The sequence below is a fragment of the Rutidosis leptorrhynchoides genome, chromosome 1 (genome assembly GCF_046630445.1).
Source record: "Rutidosis leptorrhynchoides isolate AG116_Rl617_1_P2 chromosome 1, CSIRO_AGI_Rlap_v1, whole genome shotgun sequence".
Lineage (NCBI taxonomy): Eukaryota > Viridiplantae > Streptophyta > Magnoliopsida > Asterales > Asteraceae > Rutidosis > Rutidosis leptorrhynchoides.
This window is the reverse complement of record NC_092333.1, coordinates 528,794,685-528,818,575: the sequence shown is the minus strand read 5'-3', so window position 1 is coordinate 528,818,575 and position 23,891 is coordinate 528,794,685. Positions and strand designations below refer to the sequence as shown.

The window sequence follows — 23,891 nt, the reverse complement described above, 5'->3', positions numbered from 1 at the left end:
GACCCATCTCGACCCGTTTGCCAGGTATAATTGTGGAGATGAAAATAAAGATAGCTAATCCTTTGAAAAGCATCTGAAACGACCAACAAATTTAATCGGAAGACGGTATAAGATCTCAGTGATGATTTCTGATGGAAAAGTTATGCTGATTTCAGTTTCTATTATTAGGGCTTCAATCTGACAGAAGAAAAATAACAGCAAAATGAGCACAAATAAGTACATCCAAAATCATAATTACTATCAAACACATAACCAACAAGGCAACAACAGATTTACTATGAACAGTAAAATCAAAACATTAGGATGATAACACTGAGAAGTCTAAACCATCTAACAATACGATGAACACGATAATGCACTATTATTCAATAAACAAGATAGTTAAATACTAAACGTCAATCTCTAGATTTCAACGGTTCAAACTTATTGATACTTAAATACACAATAAGACTATCTAGCTAAGCTACACATAGTTATTCATCAGTAAGTAATTTATCTATAACATCAATCAAGCCTAAAACCATTTTTAATTCTTAATACATATAAAACCATTCATCAGTTGGTAATTGCCATAGCAATTACACTTAAGTCCAATTGATCCTCACGATAGCGCTTGATCACACATGCTTTATACGCTTCATCTGGCTTCCCTATTAAAAAATAATAATAGTAAGAATACAATCATTAGCCAGCCAAGCCTAATTTCAGCTAATTAACATGTCTATAATATAATCAGGCAACAATATAAACAAAGAATGTTTTTATATTCAAAAATCCAAGATCAAACGGTTACACCAGAACCAGAAGCACATACTAGTTGCTGGGTTCAAAATTGTGAACTGGTGCAGGCGTGGGTCTGCATTGGCTAGCTTCTTATACTCATCGGCTTCAGATTTGGTATCTAGTTATAACCATATGTATAGTTAGTATTTTCAGCCTATCAATATCCAAGGGTGAGTTCATATAAAACCATATAATTAAAGATTTAGTTTACTTTCAACAAGTTGCTGCTGACGTACTACTTATAGTCTCCGGCATGATAAACCACCGGTGGGGACCGGTACATTGAAGCATAACTGAACCAACGTGATAATTAATAATCATAATAATCATATAATCAGTCAATTAATATACAACAAATAAGTCCAGTGGCTATTACGTTTTTTTATGGTTTCTGGATCTTCCTTGTTACGCTTAGGTTTGATTTGAGGCTCATCAAGTTTCCATCTAACCCTCTCCTTTTTATACAGCTCCGGATTGTTTCTTCGAAGATTTTTGAGATATTTAATAAACTTTTCTAGATCCGGGCTGAAACGACGGTGTGGATGACAGCCCGGCACCGGCTTACTAATGAAAACACCCTCCAAATCATCCAACTTTTTGTTTCTGGAAAATTATTAGGGCTAAAACATCATGTAGATGGATATATTATGTTTAAAAATTAAAAATAATAAATAAATTACGATGATCCCATAAGACTATTTAACCCCCAAAATACATGCATCCATCCAAATAGTTACTACATACATCAATTTTTCAAACCAAATCCTCCAAAGTTGAATATCTAGAAACAAATTTAGACCCTAAATCCGAAAAGACAATACAACAATGATCCAATGAAATAATAGATAGAAAGTACCTCATTCTTTGTATGTAGAATGAGAGAGGCGACTGATTCTTTATTTATATATGTTTCGACTAGGGCAACATTTTTCAAAACAACTAGTTTGGGCCAATGACTAAGGCTATGACCGAAGACTATATGCTATTTTTATTTAGTAGTACTCCCTCGTCTCATATAGTCCATTATTCTTTTTTAGAATAATGCAAATTAATTTCTATAAATAAATAAAGGTAATATGATCAAAGTTGTTTTATAACCCTACTTAATATATGTAGTACAAAAATATAGGTAAAAAGTAATAGATAAAACTAAAAAGTGAACAAAAAGTACATGTAACATGTGTTTTTTCTTAAATTGTGTTTTTTTATAAAAGGATAATAGATTTGGGACGGGGAAGTAACTTAAAACAAAACTTCATAGTTTTTGAGATCTGGAAAGATGGGACTAGCTATTAGAGTTGTTGTGAACTTCTCTCTCTATGTTTATATCAAGCCATAGGCGTATAATTCACTTTTAAAATACCGACTCGTATAATTCACTCTTAAAATTCAACTGATATTAGATATTAGAAGCGGACCCTTAGACTTATAAAATATCGTCAAAATTTACATATGGGCGAAGTTTCAGTTCCCCCTTTTTTTATTGATATTTTTATCTTCGCTTCTGTTCGTTGTAGTATAAGCATGATAGTGAGGACATAACATGAAATAAATGTACATGGGTTTTTATGGTTTATTTGTGTACATTTAGTTTTTGTTTGTGCATGAAAACTGTTGCTTTATATTTAAATGATATATGCTTTTTAAGGTAACTAGTTTTAAACTCATTAAGTGATAAATTGTCAAAAAATTTCGGTGAGATCACCTAAGTAAGAAGGTAATATATATGATAAGAAAATATCTAAGATTTTTTAGCCTTTTTTATTTAAACTAATATTAAGCAGTCCACCCATGTTGTGACATCTCAAAATTCTGATTTCTGATCCAGTGGAGGCGCGCGCCGTGCATCTATTTGGCGCGCCGCGCCATCGTGCAGACATGCCTACTGTGAAATTTTTAGGATTTTAAGGGTAAGTGGGTCTTTTCACCTAATGTCGAATAACTAGTATCAAAAAGGGGGTTTACAGTTTTTGTTGCTTCATTCAACTTTTCAAAATTCAGAGTATAGATTCGCAGACTGGGTGCTTTTCAGAATTTCAGAATAGAAGGTCATTATTCTAAGAGATAAAGGTTATATGTATACATATAACTGTCGATGTAGACATGCTGTGAGATTTCTAAATACTGATTGCTAATTCCCGGTAATTGATGTGGTAATTCTCGTTATAAGATGTGGATGAGTATATGAATAGGTTTTAATTAACAAATATAATGGTTCTTCAGAGAGACTTAAGTCAATAAGTAATGAAGTTGCTGGTAAGTTTACTGCTAATGTGATGGGGTATAAAAGGTTTCCCGGTAACGATGACGAAAAGGCAAACGTATATATCAAGGTTATAATAAGGCAAATCCGAATGAAAAGTCGAAATTAATTTGCAGGAGCTGTGATAAAATTGGCTATTTTGAAAAGGGATTGAAAAGTTATTTTCGGTAATAACAACGCCAAAGGAGTTAGCACAGATACGTGTCAAACGTTTACTCAGGTTACAAGAGTTTTTCAGGTGCATAACTATATGCATAAATCTTTCCTTCCGTAGATGAAGTGCGGTTGGTTCATCCCCTCGATTGAGCTGTTTTCAAGAATCATGAAAGGTTTGAACATGGTGGGATATATCTATATATCTCTGTATATACATGTATGTTTTATCTCCCCATGCTAGTGTATATGTAAATGTTCAGTCTTCTAAAAGGAAAATAGAAAAGAAGCAGAAGCAAGAGGAAAAGAATTAGAGATAGATATTAGAATAGATAGCAAGTAGTTATATGTATATAATTAGATGGGTTGAATGTAATCACAAAATAAAAACGAATATTTACTTGGTGGGGTTTGCAAGTTTGTTTATGATTGACACAGAAGGATAGATACGTCCTAATATAATAATTTGAAGGTAATCTATTGATGGTATTTCACTAAAAAGAAGGAATAGAAAAGCAACAAGTTGATGAATTGTTAGTGGTTATTGTCTGTACTTAATTTGCTAATATAATGAATATGAATATAATGGGAAACATCAAACAAAGACATAAATATAAATATTATAATAATAATAATAATTTAATAAATCTTATCACATGTGTAGAATAGAATCAAATTTTAAAACAGTGAACCATCGGTAGATTTGAAATCTTATGCGGACAGTCTTCCCACATAGTGTCATATCGTGGTTCATTGGTAAACAGTTAAAATATAAAAGTGTTCCTAAAAATCTCAACATTTTAAATTAACCATATTTATTTATTTTGGTCGGTATAAAATTCGATCATTAACTGTTAGATAAAAATTACATTAATTATTCACCCTCAACCCCAAGTAAAATATAAAAAGTTTTAAAATTCAATAAATAGTTCCTAAATACATTTTTAATAATCCTACAATTTATATTACTCATTTTCGGATCACCGTTTATTTTAAAATTACATAAGTTTGAATTTAAATTGCTTAATATCAATCGAAACATCAAACGAGTATTACAATCATTTAATATTTATTTTTAATATACTTTATTTATATATAGAGATATATTTTAAATAATAATTATTATAATATCCTATTTTTATTTTATTAATTTTTAATAACAACAACATATAATACTTCAAATTATATTTCGAATTATTATTTATATATACCTACACACATATCTATTTACAATTAATTGTTCGTGAATCGTCGAGAGCAGTCGAAGGTCAATTGAATATATGAACATCGTTTCAAAATTTTCTAGACTTAACATTACATACTTTGCTTATCGTATCGAAATCATATAAAGATTAAGTTTAAATTTAGTCGGAAATTCCCGGGTCGTCACAGAAATACCGTCTTGTCTGACGAAGAAGGTGCTATTATCTTCATCTTCGTAATCTATCTAATTAACACACATTCGCTAATGTATACATGTTTATTTTCTGTTTTCTTGCTCGGTGATTGTATGCTATATGGTGTATGTATCAATGTATAGATGAGATTGAAGTTGAGCATGACGAAAGTGAAGAGCCTGAAAGTAATGCAGTTGATTCCGCAGACCGTGACGATGATGAAGAAGACGGTATGAATTTTGTGTGATCTGTATATATGATGAATATTTTTTTATGTACGTAATTGATTGTTTAAAAAGTTGCATAGGGTTTTTTTTAGTTGACTCTATGTTTTCCCTAATTTAAGTTCTATATGTATATTTATTAGTTTTCATGACTAAAGATATGCATATTGAAACAGTGGAATCGAGTATGTGATGCACATAGATATGCTTTCATGTGCTAATGTTGATTTTCTTTTGTTTTGTTTGTTTGTTTGATTAGAAGGAGAAGATGCGTATGATAAAGATGGTTTTATAGTGGGCGTCGTCGATGAAGATGATCAGGATGGAGAGGATGAAGATAGGGAGGATTGTGATGAGGAGAAGCAATGGAAGAAGAAAAGAAAGGAAAGGTGAATTCGTGTTTAAGATATTTACCTATTGTAGTTAACGTGTGGTTGGTTTTCCTTTATAACCAGTGGTGTATAAATCTTTAGAGAATCGGAGAAGAACTATGTTCTCGATGAGGATGACTTTGAGCTACTGCAAGATAATGTTGGCTTTAGACGTCCAAAAGTTGTAAGTCTCATGCGCTACGCTATTTTTTTTTTACTTTATACGTAGTAATTATATTTCTTGTTCATTAAGTACATATTACATATAATTTCAACTATCAAAGGTTTTTGAACTTTTATCAGCAGAGTAATAAGTTGAAAAGACTAAATAAAGCAAGGGCTGATGCTGACGAAGGGCAGTCTGAATTTTCTGATGAGGAGGAATTTGACCAAAGGAGGATAGAAGATGAATTTGAACCAATTATCCTTTCTAAAAAGTACATGACATATCTTGAAGGTGACTATCGTGTTCGGGAGATAGATATTCCAGAAAGAATGCAGGTGATGATCTGAACATAATAGTATAATACTGCTGTTTTGTATTTGTGCACATTCTTTGTATTCATTATAATTCTTATGCAAGTTGTGTTTGTAGGTATTTGAAGAAAGCACTGGTCCACCTCCAACAGATGGAATGAGTATAGATGAAGAGAGTAACTGGATTCTTAATCAACTTGGGCATGAACGGGCTGTACTTAAAAAGGATATCATTAGGTTTTTGAAACTTATGCACGTTCAGAAGTTAGATGTACGCTCGGATTTTAACCACAATTTCTTGCATTTTCTCACTAATTTGTGGAACTTATAATAAGGCCTTTGTTATCAGGTACCATTTATTGCTATGTATAGGAAAGAGGAGTGCAGGAGCCTTTTTAAGGATGAAGAGTCACCAACTGATAATACTAATAAAAAGGCGGATGAAAGTAACCCTGAAAAACCTACGATGAGGTGGCACAAGGTAACTGGTAACTGAATATTTGTATATTACTATATTTAATTAACTTCATTTCGTTCGTGACAAAAGTTGGAGCTACTTTGCAGGTACTCTTGTAAGGATATTAGGACCCAAAATAACGCAAGTAATTCAACAAGATCACTCACCGATAGTAATTCTACAAGATTACTAACCCACTTAATGAACGAAAGATTATAAATGCAAGAAATGTAAATCGACACAAGAGATAACGTGGTTATATGCAATCGTTGTGATTGCTTTAGTCCACGGACCAACTAGAGAATGTATTTACTGAATATTTGTGGTGTGTTTACAATGAGTTACAAGAGAGTCTATTTATAGAATGATTTAAGGAGTAAGCTAAAAACAATTCCTTGAAGCTTCATGTGAATTTCCTGACAGCTTCATGGAGGCTACATGTGAGTTTCCTGACAGCTTCGTGGAAGTTACATGTGAATTTCCTAACAACTTCGTAGAAGCTACATGTGAGTTTCCTAACAACTTCGTGGAAGCTTCGTGTGAGTTTCCTGGAATCTTCCCTCTAATTGTTTAAAGTTCTCCATATCTCCAACAATCTCCCACTTGGAGACTTTGAACAAACCCAACCTTCGTCAACCCAAAATATCAACGATCTAACCAAGAACGTTAAACCACCATTATACCGCCAAACTCCATTTGGGACACGCACACTCAACACATACTTCGGATGAGCAGACTTTCGATACAAGGTCTTCAACACTACTTATTAGAATTGAAACATTAACTCTCTAATTCTCTAGTTGGGGTCTTCTCTCATCAATTCATTAGAAGACCAATTGAGGTAATGCAAAACCTCAATTTCTCTGTCGTAACAACCTTAGTAAACATATCAGCAGGATTCTTCGTACCAAGGATTTTCTCCAATAATAAAGTACCATCATTTATATGATGTCGAATAAAATGATACCTTATCTTGATGTGTTTCGTACGACTATGAAACACCGGATTCTTCCCAAGATGTATTGCACTTTGATTATCACAATATAAGACGCAATAGTCTTGTCTTTTACCCAACTCACCTAAGAAGTTCTTCAACCAAACAAGCTCTTTAGAAGCTTCTGCAATAGCCATATATTCGGCCTCGGTAGTTGACAAAGCAACACTCTTTTGTAGTCGAGAGATCCAACTAACCGCCGTCTTCCCTATTGTGAAAACATAACCCGTAGTGCTTTTCCCCTAATCATCACGTCCACCCAAATCAGCATCCGCATAACCCCTAAGTATGAGATTGTTTTTGGAGAAACACAATCCCATATTAGAAGTACCTTTCAAATAACGAAGCAACCATTTGACCGCTTCCCAATGCTCTTTCTCCGGATTAGACATATAACGACTTACAACTCCCACTGCGTGAGCAATATCGGGTCTTGTACAAACCATGGCATACATAATACTACCCACGGCCGATGCATATGAAACCTTTTCCATATCCGTTTTGTCTTTTACCGTCTTTGGTGATTGACTTTTCGATAACTTAATCGTGCTACCCAAAGGCATAGAACGAGCTTTTGAATTCTCCATATTAAACCTCTCTACTACATTCTCAATATATTTGGATTGAGACAAGTATAGAGTACCTTTCACACGATCACGCACAATACTCATGCCAAGTATTTGCCTAGCACCACCAAGATCTTTCATCTCGAATTCACGGGAAAGTAATCCCTTTAACTTGTTAATTTCGGACATGTTGGAACCTGCAAGTAACATGTCATTAACATACAACAATAAGATTATATAAGAAGACTTGAGTTTCTTCAAGTAGCAACAGTGATCCGCTTCACATCTTAAGAAACCAATCTTTTTCATAAAATAATCAAACTTCAAGTATCATTACCGAGGTGCTTGCTTCAATCCATACAAACTTTTCTTTAGCTTACAAACCCACTTCTCTTTACCTTTTACCTCAAAGCCCTCGGGTTGCCTCATGTAGATCTCTTCAACAAGATCACCATGCAAGAATGCGGTCTTCACATCTAGTTGCTCTAGATGTAAGTCTTCAGATGCAACCATAGAAAGTACCAAACGAATAGTAGTCATCTTCACCACCGGTGAAAATATCTCTTGGTAGTCAACTCCTTTCTTTTGTTGAAAGCCTTTAACCACCAAACGAGCCTTGTACCTTTTCTTGCCATCCAACTCATTCTTGATTCGATACACCCATTTACTTTGCAACGCCCTTTTATCATGAGGTAACTTCACTAGTGACCAAGTTTTATTCTTCTCAAGTGACCCCATCTCTTCTTTCATGGCAAGCTCCCATTGTATGGATTCTTTTGTCTTCCTTGCCTCAAAGTAACTTTCGGGTTCACCATTCTCGGTATAGAGCAAGTAATTTGCTGATGGAGAATACCTAGGATTAGGTTTGGGCACTCTAGTCGAGCGTCTTAGTGTAGGAGTAACCAAAATGGTTGGGCCGGTTTCATTTGTATCCTCCTCATCACTAAAACTCGCACTATGTTCGAAATCATCACCGCTTTCCGAACCATCCCCATCATTAGCATTTTCCGACGCCTCACCGTTCATTGGCAATTCATTATTTCCCGTACTCCCACTAGAACCTGTAAGATCATCAATAGAAACATAGTCAAAAGTAACATGACTCGGTTTAGGACTCCCCGTTTCCGGTTTGCCATAGACCGAATCTTCATCAAAAGTAACATCGCGAGAATGAATTACTTTTCTAGCCTCGTTATCCCAACAACGATAACCCATTTCATCCGACCCGTAGCCTATGAAAATACACTTCTTTGACTTGGCCTCAAGCTTGTCTCTATCCGCATCTTTGGTCTTCACATAGGCATTACACCCAAAGATCCTAAGGTGATTATAACTCACCTTCTTACCTTGCCATTCTTCCTCGGAAATTCGGAAACCCAACGGTGTTGAGGGTCCCCTAATTATCAAATAAGCCGCCGTGTTAACCGCATCCGCCCAAAACATTTTAGGCAAACCGGCATGTAGTCTCATACTCTTAGCCCTTTCATTTAACGTACGATTCATACGTTTTGCGACCCCATTGTTTTGCGGTGTCTCCGGTACCGTTTTCAACATTCTAATACCGAGCTTTGCACAATGGTCTTTAAACTCAAGACTACCATATTCCTCTCCATTATCCGACTTCAAGCACTTGACTTTCCAATTAGTCTCATTTTCTACCATAGCTTTCCACTTCACAAAAGTATTAAATACATCGAATTTAGCTTTAAGAAAATAAACCCATACCTTTCGAGTGGAGTCGTCAATGAAGGTGACATAATAGCGAGAACCTCCATGTGATTCTACATTGGTTGGACCAAACACATCCGTATGAACGAGCTCCAATTTCTCCAACTTAGGTGCATTCCCTGATTTCCCAAAATGTAACAACCCAAACCAACACCCGACAAAACCTTGTGAAAAATACGAAATAAAAAAAATTTTTCTGTTGCAGACCATCGGCGCGCCGCGCCATATGGCCCGCGCGCCGCGCCATATCTGGCTGTCCCCGGGACTTTTAACCGCGAAAAGATTGACTAGTTCCCGGCACTTTTAGACAAAACGCTTTTTACCATACAACCAAATATGTAAAACTAACATGTTTCAAACATAAAATTAAAGTTTTACAAGCGGGGCCCACATCGGCCGTTTTACGAGTTTAATACAATTTACAAGTTTCGACCACCAAAAAGTTTAAGTTCCAAACTACACCATGAGCATGGCGTTTGGGATTAAACTACCCAACTATCGGTCAAACTCCAAGAGCTACTAAAGCCAAAAGCGTCCCCTAGCATCAAGCGGGATCTTTAGTCCAAAACGATGCCCTTACCCTTGTCCAAAACCGAACCTATAAAATGGTAAACAACGAGAGGGTAAGCAAAGCTTAAAGAATGCAATAATCATACGAATACATATATAATTATACCTACTTGCATACACTTACACAACCGCAAACATGCTAGCAAACAACATTAGCTTATCGTCGCAATATCAAGCTATAATTCTCCCATACCACAAGCTAGCATAACAACCGCATATAAATATAGCTCGAATAATATAATATGCTTACAACACAAATAACCATGGTTAACCAATAGTACAAGGGAACGGCGCTCGCGAAAACGCCATCGGTGTTCATAACATCCGTTAGGGCACTTAACACCTCGCACCACTAACCCCTAGGGTGGCACCTTAACACCTCGGCACTTCACCCCGAGTGGCATCTTAACACCTCGATGCTTCACTCATTATTTTACGGAGTGGTGTCTTAACACCTCGACACTACACTCCTAGGTGGCATCTTAACACCTCGATGCTACACCCGAGTGGCATCTTAACACCTCGATGCTACACCCGAGTGGCATCTTAACACCTCGATGCTACACTCTTCACGTGAAACGTGGTGTCTTAACACCTCGACACTACACCTTTCACGCTACAACAAATAGATACATTATATACATACGCATATAATTATTCCACTCACCTCAAAGTCTTGTGAAAAGATACCCGAGCTTGCAAGACCTCAAAGTAACGTACCTATCATATTATACACATCATCAAACGCAACTCAAGTCGGTCAACCAATTCTTTCACCATTCCTAAGTCATTTTGACCCAAAGTGCAATCCCGACCCATTTTGCACCATTAACCCTAATAATGGGTCAACTTCACCAAAAACCCTAACTCTAGTCAAATATGGTCTTATTACATTTTTAAATCACCAATTTAACTCATTTTCACACATGCAAGACCACTTAGGTCATTAAAGACCCATTTGACCCATTTCAAGGTCAACACACCCCTTTGGGTCATCCATGCCCAATTAACACCCATTTACATATCATTGAAGTGTTCTAGTACTTTAACTAACTAATTAGGTTCATAAACATAAATTAACACTTTGAAACCCTAATTAGTTACCTTTGAGTCTACATGACCCAAATTCACCCAAAACCCCCAAATTACTAGCAAGTGGGTTTTGTGTGCATCACTAACCCCAAACTTGAGTAACTCATATACACATATGTACACTACGAATATTCGGGTCTTACAACTCTCCCCCACTTATTCGGATTGCGTCCTCGCAATCCAAGCCGCATGACACGAGGGAAGATAAACCAACACGAACTCTTCGGGTTCCCAAGTGAACTCGGAACCTTTACTTCGTCGCCATTGAACCTTGAAAGTTCTCACCTCTTTATTTCTCAACAATTTCACCTTCTCGCCAAGGATAGCAATTGGTTCCTCGACATATTCTAACTTGTTGTTTAGCTCGATCTCGTCTAAAGGCATCCATGAGGAATCATCCGCAAGACACTTACGGAGGTGGGAAACATGAAATGTATTATGGATCCCCGCAAGCTCTTCGGGTAATTCCAATCGATATGCAACTTCACCAACACGAGCTAAAACCTTGAATGGCCCAATAAACCGAGGAGCTAACTTTCCCCGTTTTCGAAATCGAATAATACCCTTCCATGGCGAAACCTTAAGCATCACCATATCGCCTTCTTGGAACTCAATCAATCGCCTACGTCTATCGGCATACGACTTTTGCCTATCTTGAGCCTTCTTCAAATGTTCCCGAATCAAATCGATCTTGCTATTGGTCTCTAAAACCAAATCGGTACTCCCGATCTCTCTTTGACCCACTTCTCCCCAACAAACGGGAGTTCGACACCTACGCCCATAAAGCATTTCGTAAGGTGGCATCCCGATACTAGTATGATAACTATTATTGTACGAGAATTCCACCAAAGGCAAATGCTCATCCCAACTACCACCGAAGTCAATGATGCACGCTCGTAGCATATCTTCCAAAGTTTGATTCGTACGTTCGGTTTGACCGTCCGTTTGAGGATGATATGCCGTGCTCAACTTCAATTGCGTACCCATATCTTCATGAAACTTTTCCCAAAACCGAGATGTAAAACGGGTATCTCGATCCGAAATAATAGATATAGGAACCCCATGTCGCGAGACCACTTCCTTGATAAACAACTTAGCTAAGGTCTCCGACGATATCGCTTCTTTAATGGGAAGAAACAAAGCGCTTTTTGTCAATCGGTCAACTATAACCCAAATCGAATCGAATTGGGTTCTCGCCGTTTTAGGTAACTTTGTAATGAAATCCATGGTAATATGCTCCCATTTCCATTTCGGGATTTCTAATGGTTGCAACTTACCATACGGCTTTTGGTGTTCGGCTTTTACTTGTAAACACGTGACACATTGCTCAACATACTTCACAACCTCACGTTTCATGCCCGGCCACCAATAATCTTTCTTCAAGTCAAGGTACATTTTCGTCGCGCCCGGATGAATGGAGTATTTTGACTTATGTGCTTCATCAAGTAGCACTCGTCGGTAATCACCCATCTTAGGCACCCACACCCTTCCTTGAAAGGACAACAACCCACGCGGACCTATAGTAATAAACTCCGATTGGCCTACGATTCGCTCCGTATGCTTGTTGTGAACATAAGCCTCTATTTGAATCTCACCAAGCTTTTCAAGAAAATCGTTGGTAATAATCAAACGTAACGACCCCACTTTTATCGCCGGATGTTGACTCTTTCGACTCAACGCATCCGCGACCACATTCGCCTTACCCGGATGATAAAGTATTTCACAATCGTAGTCTTTCACCACATCCATCCACCTACGTTGGCGATAATTCAAATCTCGTTGATTAAAGAGATGTTTCAAACTCTTATGATCCGAATAAATCGTACACTTGACACCATACAAGTAATGGCGCCAAATTTTCAACGCATGCACTACCGCCGCCAACTCAAGATCATGAGTCGGATACCTCGTTTCATGTTCCTTTAATTGTCGAGAGGCATAAGCGATGACCTTACCTCTTTGCATTAGAACACACCCGAGACCATTTAAGGAAGCATCACAATAAACCGTCATGTCTTCTACACCTTCCGACAACACTAACACCGAATCTTGACACAACTTCTCTTTTAACAATTGAAAAGCAATTTCTTGCTCGTTCTCCCAATTAAATCTCGTGTTCTTTCTCGTCAACTTCGTCAATGGAGAAGCAATCTTAGAAAAGTCTTGGATAAACCGACGATAATACCCGGCCAATCCGAGAAAACTTCGGATTTCCGTAGGCGTAGTCGGTCGTCCCCAACTCTTTACCGTCTCTATCTTCCCCGGATCTACTTGAATACCGTCCATATTCACAATATGGCCAAGGAATTGAACTTCCCTTAGCCAAAATTCACATTTTGAGAATTTTGCATACAACTTCTCCTTCCGCAACGTCTTTAACACACACCGCAAATGATGTTCATGTTCCTTCATACTCTTCGAATAAACGAGTATGTCGTCAATGAACACAATTACCGACTTGTCCAAAATAGGTTGGCACACTCGGTTCATAAGATCCATGAATGCCGCCGGTGCATTCGTAAGACCAAAAGGCATTACCACAAACTCAAAATGCCCATAACGCGTTCGAAAAGCCGTTTTCTCAATATCTTCCTCACGGACCCGCATTTGGTGATAGCCGGACCGTAGGTCGATTTTAGAGAAATACATTGCACCTTGGAGTTGATCAAACAAATCGTCAATCCGAGGCAATGGATAACGATTCTTGATCGTCACTTTATTCAACTCCCGATAATCGATGCACATCCGCATACTACCATCTTTCTTTTTCACAAACAAAACCGGAGCGCCCCATGGAGAAGCACTCGGTCGAATGAAACCCTTTTCAAGCAACTCTTGGGTTTGGTTTAACAACTCTTGCATTTCCGTTGGTGCTAAACGATAAGGAGTTTTAGCAATGGGGGTAGCCCCCGGAACCAACTCAATGCGAAATTCAACTTGTCTTTTCGCCGGGACACCCGGTAACTCATCCGGAAAAACGTCTTCAAATTCATTAACCACAGGGATTTCAAGAATGGTTGGTGGCTCATCACGAGTATCAACAACATGGGCAAGAAAAGCCATGCCACCAATAACAAGGAAACGACGTGCCCGTGCAAAAGTGCATATCGGTACAAGTCTCCTTCGCTTATCGCCATGAATAATTAATTCTCCCCCACTTGGGGTCTTCACCCGAATGAATTTATCATGGCATGCAATATCGGCTCTATTAAGATCGAGCCAATCCATACCAATAACAATATCAAAATCACCCAAAGTCATCGGAATAAGATCGATCTTAAATGTTTCGGAACCAAATACAACATTACAATTCTTACACACATCAACCACTAGCGCCGTCTTGCCATCCGCTATTTCAACTTCTACCGGATGACTTAACTTAACTAGCGGTTTATTTAACATAGGCACAAATCGAGGCGACACAAAGGACAAATTAGCCCCACTATCAAAAAGTATCCGTGCCGGATTAGAGTTAACTATGAAAGTACCTGAGACGACTTCATTGGATTGCTTGGCCTCATTATTGGTCATCAAATAGTTGCGACCCCTAGCCGTACCCGCCGCCTTCTCTAGACGCTTAACATTATCGTTGCGCAAATCGGGACACTCCGGCTTCTTATGCCCTTCTTTACCGCAATTAAAACAAGTGAGCTTGTTTCCGGAAGATGGTTTTGGACAATCACGAGCCATATGACCCGCTTGCCCACAATTATAGCACGTAAAAGTAAAACCACCGGAAGCGCCCTTCTTCACGCTATTGACACTTTCGGAACTTTTCTTGTTCTTTTTGTTCGAAAAGTTTGAATAGCTCGAACCTTCACTTTTTCTCTTGCCAAAAGTAAAACCACTCTTTCTTAAGATGAGCGACTCGAAACCTTTGGCCATGTCAAACAACTCATCAAAGCTTTTCACTACGTTCACACTAATCTTATCTTGATAGTTGTTGTTCAAGGTTCGATAGAAATCTTCCTTCAACATTTTATCATTCCCGACGTACTCCGGGCAAAATTGGGTCTTGGACAAAAACACGGATTTGAGAGTGTTCAAATCCATCGACCCTTGTCTCAAGGAACGTAACTCGTCCTTAAGCCTAGTAAGATCGGCCGAAGTTCGGTATTCCTTGAAAAATTCGGACTTGAATTCATCCCAAGTGAATTCCATGCATTGCTCTTCACCATAAACTTGGAGCTTTGCGTCCCACCACAACTTGGCATCGCCCCTCAACATACTACACCCGTACCTTGTCCTCTTATCGAGAGGACATTCACAAGTACGGAAGGCCCCCTCCATATCGGAGATCCAACGGGCGCTCTTAAGAGGATCTCTTTCACCATCAAAAGAGGGAGGTTGAGAGTCTTTGAAATTCTTATAGAAAAAGTCCCGTCTTCCCACATTATCTTCGCGAAGAACGGCCTTAACTTGCTCCCTTACCACATTGACTAATTGCTCGTCAATCATATCTAGGAACATCTTCTTAACGTCCTCGAGAAAAGCTTCATGATGCCTTTTCAAAATGGCCTCAACCTTGGCCGTAAACTCGACTTCTTCACTAGTACCTCCGCCGTTGATATCATGCCCGTTTCTCATCTTCATTCTATAAGACGGAATAGATTAAACAACGAGACGAAAAGGATTTAACACATAAGTATATACATATACACCACACTACCCCATCTTGCTCAACAATCGTCGTACATTGCTCGTTCGACACGATTTGCGCCCGTAACAATGGTAGCTAATCATTGTTACGCGAGCACGTCGCATTAACTTGCTAGTACAACGTCCATCTCGCTCGATGCTCGCTAAACATTCATAACAAATAGCACATGATTAGTTTACATAAACCTATGCACAAACCAATCCCGATCCGACCCAAAGTCCTACAAGTCCCGCATAAACGCGCACACAAAAAGTCTAAGTCTAGGCGCCTATCTCAAGTCACCTAAATCCCTTAGACCATGCTCTGATACCACTTGTAACAACCCAAACCAACACCCGACAAAACCTTGTGAAAAATACGAAATAAAAAAAAAATTTCTGTTGCAGACCATCGGCGCGCCGCGCCATATCTGGCTGTCCCCGGGACTTTTAACCGCGAAAAGATTGACTAGTTCCCGGCACTTTTAGACAAAACGCTTTTTACCATACAACCAAATATGTAAAACTAACATGTTTCAAACATAAAATTAAAGTTTTACAAGCGGGGCCCACATCGGCCGTTTTACGAGTTTAATACAATTTACGAGTTTCGACCACCAAAAAGTTTAAGTTCCAAACTACACCATGAGCATGGCGTTTGGGATTAAACTACCCAACTATCGGTCAAACTCCAAGAGCTACTAAAGCCAAAAGCGTCCCCTAGCATCAAGCGGGATCTTTAGTCCAAAACGATGCCCTTACCCTTGTCCAAAACCGAACCTATAAAATGGTAAACAACGAGAGGGTAAGCAAAGCTTAGTGAATGCAATAATCATACGAATACATATATAATTATACCTACTTGCATACACTTACACAACCGCAAACATGCTAGCAAACAACATTAGCTTATCGTCGCAATATCAAGCTATAATTCTCCCATACCACAAGCTAGCATAACAACCGCATATAAATATAGCTCGAATAATATAATATGCATACAACACAAATAACCATGGTTAACCAATAGTACAAGGGAACGTCGCTCGCGAAAACGCCATCAGTGTTCATAACATCCGTTAGGGCACTTAACACCTCGCACCACTAACCCCTAGGGTGGCACCTTAACACCTCGGCACTTCACCCCGAGTGGCATCTTAACACCTCGATGCTTCACTCATTATTTTACGGAGTGGTGTCTTAACACCTCGACACTACACTCCTAGGTGGCATCTTAACACCTCGATGCTACACCCGAGTGGCATCTTAACACCTCGATGCTACACTCTTCACGTGAAACGTGGTGTCTTAACACCTCGACACTACACCTTTCACGCTACAACAAATAGATACATTATATACATACGCATATAATTATTCCACTCACCTCAAAGTCTTGTGAAAAGATACCCGAGTTTGCAAGACCTCAAAGTAACGTACCTATCATATTATACACATCATCAAACACAACTCAAGTCGGTCAACCAATTCTTTCACCATTCCTAAGTCATTTTGACCCAAAGTGCAATCCCGACCCATTTTGCACCATTAACCCTAATAATGGGTCAACTTCACCAAAAACCCTAACTCTAGTCAAATATGGTCTTATTACATTTTTAAATCACCAATTTAACTCATTTTCACACATGCAAGACCACTTAGGTCATTAAAGACCCATTTGACCCATTTCAAGGTCAACACACCCCGTTGGGTCATCCATGCCCAATTAACACCCATTTACATATCATTGAAGTGTTCTAGTACTTTAACTAACTAATTAGGTTCATAAACATAAATTAACACTTTGAAACCCTAATTAGTTACCTTTGAGTCTACATGACCCAAATTCACCCAAAACCCCCAAATTACTAGCAAGTGGGTTTTGTGTGCATCACTAACCCCAAACTTGAGTAACTCATATACACATATGTACACTACGAATATTCGGGTCTTACACAAAAGTCACCTTCTTTTGCTTCCCATATACACATGGTTCGCAAAACCCAAGTTCTACCTTTTTCAAATCCGGAATTCTCCCACTCGAAACAAGCATCTTCATACCCTTCTCACTCATATGCCCGAGTCGTCGGTGCCATAGAGTTGATTCGGACTCAACATTAACTGTAGCAACCACCGTGTCTTCATCAAACACTTCAACCATATAAAGAGTTCCCCTTTTATGTTCACGAGCCACTACACAACTACCCTTAACCACCTTCCATTGGCGGTTTTCAAAAGTAACCGCGTTACCTTCATCATCTAATTGACCAATCGAAATAAGTTTCCTTTTTAATTTAGGAATGTACCTTACGTTTTTCAAGGTCCAATTAGAGCCAAGAGTAATCTTCAATACAACATCTCCAATGCCCTCTATATTGAGTTGTTTGTCGTCCGCCAATCTCACCTTGCCTTGATATGAACGGAAATTCTTCATCATGCTTTTGACATGAGTAGCATGAAACGAAGCTCCCGAATCCAAAATCCAAGACTCCATAGAATTTTCAACACTACATAAAAGTGCATCATCACTTTCTTCCGCGGTCAAGTTCACACCTTTCGCCGGACCATTTTTACAATTCCTTTGAAAGTGTCCTTTTTGATTGCACCCCCAACAAACAGCTTCACTTCTATCTTTCGATGGATACCTCTTTTTAGACTTCTTTCTACCCTTCTTCTCACCGCGATCAAATTTCCTACCACGGTTGTCGGTACTTAACAAGGAACCAGATGTCGATTCCCCCGAGTTTCTCCTATGAGTATCTTCAATTTGCATCTTCCAGAAGCCAAAGTCTCTCCCATCGAATCGGTCGATTCTAAACTTTCCGTATTCCGCCATCGTACCCAAAGTCGAAACCTTGAGCTCTGATACCAGTTGTAAGGATATTACGACCCAAAACAACGCAAGTAATTCAACAAGATCACTCACCGATAGTAATTCTACAAGATTACTAACCTACTTAATGAACGAAAGATTATAAATGCAAGAAATGTAAATCGACACAAGAGATAACTTGGTTATATGCAATCGTTGTGATTGCTTTAGTCCACGGACCAACTAGAGAATGTATTTACTGAATATTTGTGGTGTGTTTACAATGAGTTACAAGAGGGTCTATTTATAGAATGATTTAAGGAGTAAGCTAAAAACAATTCCTTGAAGCTTCATGTGAGTTTCCTGACAGCTTCATGGAGGCTACATGTGAGTTTCCTAACAGCTTCGTGGAAGCTACATGTGAATTTCCTAACAACTTCGTAGAAGCTACATGTGAGTTTCCTAACAACTTCGTGGAAGCTTCGTGTGAGTTTCCTAGAATCTTCCCTCTAATTGTTTAAAGTTATCCATATCTCCAACAACTCTGGGCTATCTCGGATTTAGACAGAAAGTGGCTGCTGCTGCAAAAACGAAAAACCACTTTACAGCTGTATTACAATAAGCGCTTTCAAGAAGAAGAAGAAGTGCAAAATATATATGATGAAACACACATTAATTTGAATCAGAAGCTGTATGATTCAGCTTTACAAAAATATAAAAAGAAGCTGTTTGATTCAACGACAAAGTCTCTCAAAGTTGCTGAGTCAGACAGAGAGATTGATGATGTGGACTCAAAATTTAACTTGCATTTCCCTCCTGGTGATGTTGGTATAGATGAAGGACAGTTCAAGAGACCAAAAAGGAAATCACAATATAGCATTTGTAGTAAATCTGGACTTTGGGAGGTTGCTACTAAATTTGGCTATAGTTCTGAAGAATTTGGATTGCTGATTTCTCTTGGACAAATGGTTAGTTAGTTAAATTCATCATTTTTAACTACCACTTTTGAAAAATATGATCGACTATTAATGCTTTCGTTATACAGAGGAGGGATGAATTGGAAGATGCAAAGGAAACACCAGAAAAGGTGGCTTCAAGATTTACCTGTGCAATGTTTGAAAATCCTCAGGCTGTTCTTAGAGGCGCTCGACACATGGTATTCTAATATGTTCCCTTTTCTTCTTGTTGGCCTTCCTTTTTTATAAGTGGTTGGTATCATGGTTGCAAACGGCAGTTGTGGCGGCCGTTGAGCCCGTCCCGTTTCGCTCAAAAGTCAAAAGCGTCTCATTAGATGGTTAACACTACTGAAAGTCAGGTCAAAGTTGGGGAAAAAGTCGGTTAACATCGGCAAAAAATTGACTTTTTGTCTGGCCTTGTTATACTGCAAACGAAAATCCTAAGCCAAAATTAGCTGGGAAAAACACCGACTTACGTAGTATCCCTTAAAGATAAAATTAATAAATGAATACTCTATAATTCTAGAAATATTTATAAAAAACCTATATATATTATTAAAATTAACACTACATCATCTTATCTGTGAATCACATATTTTTAAAATATTTATGTTTGAAATATGTATATTTATTACTATATTTTTATTAAAAGTCAACGTTGGTCAACGCCCTTTTCGACCCCGTTTTGACTGACTCGGCCTTTCAAGGTCCTGACCGATTCGTCTTTGTCTCGTGTCTTTTTCAGCCTTGGTTGGTATATGATTGTGTAAACTTGTTACAGGCGGCGGTTGAGATTAGCTGTGAGCCATGTGTAAGGAGACACGTTCGTAGCATCTTTATGGATAATGCAGTGGTTTCCACGACTCCTACTGCTGATGGCAATGCATCCATAGATTCACATCATCAATTTGCAGGGATTAAATGGTTGAAGAACAAGCCATTGACAAAATTTGATGATGCACAATGGCTCCTTATTCAAAAGGCCGAAGAGGAGAAACTTATCCAAGTGTCTGTAAAGCTTCCAGCACCTGTCCATAATAAATTAATCGATGATGCTCATGAATATTTAGTGAAGGGGTGAGTAAATCAGCTCAGTTATGGAATGAACAAAGGAAACAGATTATAAAAGACGCTTTTGATGGTTTGCTTTTACCTTCAATGGCAAAAGAGGCATGAGCCTTGTTGACTAGTAGAGCAAAAAACTGGTTACTTATGGAATATGGAAGATTATTATGGGACAAAGTGTCTGTAGCACCTTATCAAAAGAAGGATCAGGATGTTAATTCTTCTTCAGATGTTTATGAAGTTGCACCAAGAGTGATGGCATGCTGCTGGGGCCCAGGGAAGCCTGCAACTACATTTGTGATGCTTGACTCATATGGGCAAGTCCTTGATGTGGTCTATGCTGGTTCTTTATGTGTATATGGTCAAAGTTCTATCGATAAGCAACGGAAAAGGCACGATCAGCAACGTCTCGTAAAGTTCATGACGGATCACCAGCCTCATGTTGTTGCTCTTGGAGCTGTTAATTTGTCTTGTGCTAAGCTCAAGGAAGAAATTTACGAGGTAAATGTGTTTCTTCGTCACTGTCTTGTATTGTCTCCAGTCTTAATTGTTCACGGTACGCAAATAAGTTTGTCTATATTTATAATATTACTGCTTTATCAGATCATAATCAAGATATTTGAAGATCTTCCAGGAGATGTTGACCATGAAATGGATGATATTAAAGTCGTCTATGCTGATGAGACTCTCCCACACTTGTATGAAAATTCTCATATATCTTCTGACCAGCTTCAACCTCACTCTGGTAATTATCTTCATATTTTGGCTTGATGATAATTGATTTCATATAAGGTCTGCAGGTTGGATAATGAGTCAACATGGGTACTGGTTATACCTGGCAAGCGGGTCAGGTTGGGTCGGTTTGGGTAATGGGCCAAACAGTTCTGGGTTGAAATGGGTCATGGGTCAAACGGGTCAGATTTTCAAACGGGTCCGAATGGGTGAGGTTGGGTCGGGTAACGGGTCGAAACGGGTCATAGGTCAAATGGGTACAAACGGATCATATACTTTTATATTTGATTTTTACATTTATGATTACGTTTTACGTTTGTACTTCTACATTTGATTTTTACATTTATGATTACGTTTCATTGATGAATTGATTCCCACTTGACCTGTCGATATTTATTGAGCTTTATGAATTGATACCCAATTGACCTATTCCATTATATTTTGTATAGGACCCAATAGGTTAGAGGAAAATCCATTCGACTTTTTATAAGTTTTGATTTACATTGCCAAGCCTAATAAATTTCAAGACCCCGTTGACCCAAACTTGAAAGTGTGGGTCTCAATTACCAGGCATAGTGCTGGTTGAGACGAGCAGTTTGGGTTGGGCTCGTTTGAAAGGTCCACAATGCCTTTCTTGCTTATTGCCAATTTCCATGTTTGTATACTTTAAAGTAAAAACTTGCTTTAGGATATTTTCATCCTGGTTGACACTTGTCTCTATTAGCTATTATGTTAATTTGACCTATTTGAGACAAACCACAATCCAAATCGACATACTGTAAAGTAACTGGAATCTTCAAATTAAAAATTCATCATGTTTCAGGCATTTTTAAACGTGCTGTGGCCCTTGGGCGTTACCTTCAAAATCCATTAGCAATGGTTGCTACCCTATGTGGACCCGCTAAGGAGATATTGTCATGGAAACTTGGTCCTTTAGAAACCTTTTTAACTCCAGACGAAAAGTATAGCATGGTTGAACAAATTATGGTAGATGCCACAAACCAAGTGGGTCTTGATGTAAATCTAGCCATAAGTCACGAATGGCTATTTGCTCCACTGCAGTTCATTTCCGGGCTCGGGCCTCGAAAAGCCGCTTCACTACAAAGATCATTAGTTAGAGCTAGTTCAATATATACTCGTAAGGATCTGTTGTCGACCCATGGTCTAGGCAAAAAGGTGTTTGTAAATGCAGCCGGGTTCCTACGTGTTCGGCGGAGTGAAAACGCTGCCAGCAGTAGTCAATTCATTGACTTTGACTTATTGGATGATACACGAATCCACCCTGAATCATACCGTCTTGCACAGGTGCTGGCTAAAGATATATGGACTTATGATGCACAAGATGATGTAAAAGAGGATGAAGATTTGCTTGAAATGGCAATAGAGCTTGTGAGAGAAAACCCGCATGACTTAAAGAGACTTAATGTTGATGCATATGCAAGAATGTATAAACGTGATTTAAAAGATACTCTTAATCATGCACGGTTGGAGTTGATACAAGGTTTTCAAGACTGGCGAAAACCGTACGCTCAACCGAATCCAGATGAATTGTTCTATATGCTTTCTGGTGAAACAGAGGAAACACTTTCTGAGGGTAAAATTGTCCAAGCAACTGTTCGTAGGGTTCAACCTCAACGAGCAATATGTGTTCTTGAATCTGGTATTTCTGGCATGCTTAGTAAAGAAGACTACAGTGATGACCGTAGGGACATTGATTTGAGTGAGAGTTTAAATGAAGGTGATGTTTTAACTTGCATGATAAAGTCAGTTCTAAAAGATAGGCGTTGGGTCTTATTAAGCTGTAGAGATAGTGATTTAAGAAGTGACTGGTTTCAAAACTATAAAAACATGAAACCCTATTATTATGAGGACTGGGATAATTCAGAAACTGAAAAAGAAAAAGCTCGTAAAGCTAAGGAGTTGGCGAAGATGCAAAACACAAGTCAAGGATGAATGTTCATCCTCGTTTTCAGAATATCACAGATGATGAAGCTACGGAGATGTCAGGTGTGTTTGTTTCAAAGCAACTGTTGAACCATTTATGTTCCTCAAGCTAACATGTAAGTTCTGCATTGAATACAACATAGTGAGTAAATCACAGTTTTAAAGCACGTGACCATGTGATTATATTTTAACCTCGTTTTCTGACCCCTGATAATGGATCATAGGTATGCGCAAGAATTGAAATAACAAATAAGCATGAGAATTAAATTGGGAGCTGATTTAAAAAAAAAAAAAAAGAGAGAGAGAGAGAGAAAATTAGGGAGCTGATTTGCCACACTAGATTTCAATCCATCCACACCAATTTATAGAGTTCCTATATTACCCTTTATAAAAACACTACCATTCTTAAAAACATTCATAATGTAAAACGTCAGAATTCGTAAAATGCATTAAATTGAGTACACGTGACTTATGCTTCACGGTTCAACAATAGATGTTCTACCAAGTCGGATAGAAGTCCCTCATGGATATCTATATCTCGTAATTCCTTAGTCATTCTCTCGTACGTTTCACACCTATTACCTTGCATATTCCCAACCGATTCATTAAATTCATAATTCTCGGCAATGTTATAACCATTATTTTCACTAATCATATAATGCAATATAA

At 38.2% G+C, this 23,891-nt stretch overlaps 1 pseudogene; it reads left to right on the top strand.

Annotated features, from left to right (window-relative positions):
* Window positions 1–202: 202 nt before the first annotated feature.
* Window positions 203–23,335, top strand: LOC139842142 (transcription elongation factor SPT6 homolog; annotated as a pseudogene).
* Window positions 23,336–23,891: the final 556 nt, after the last annotated feature.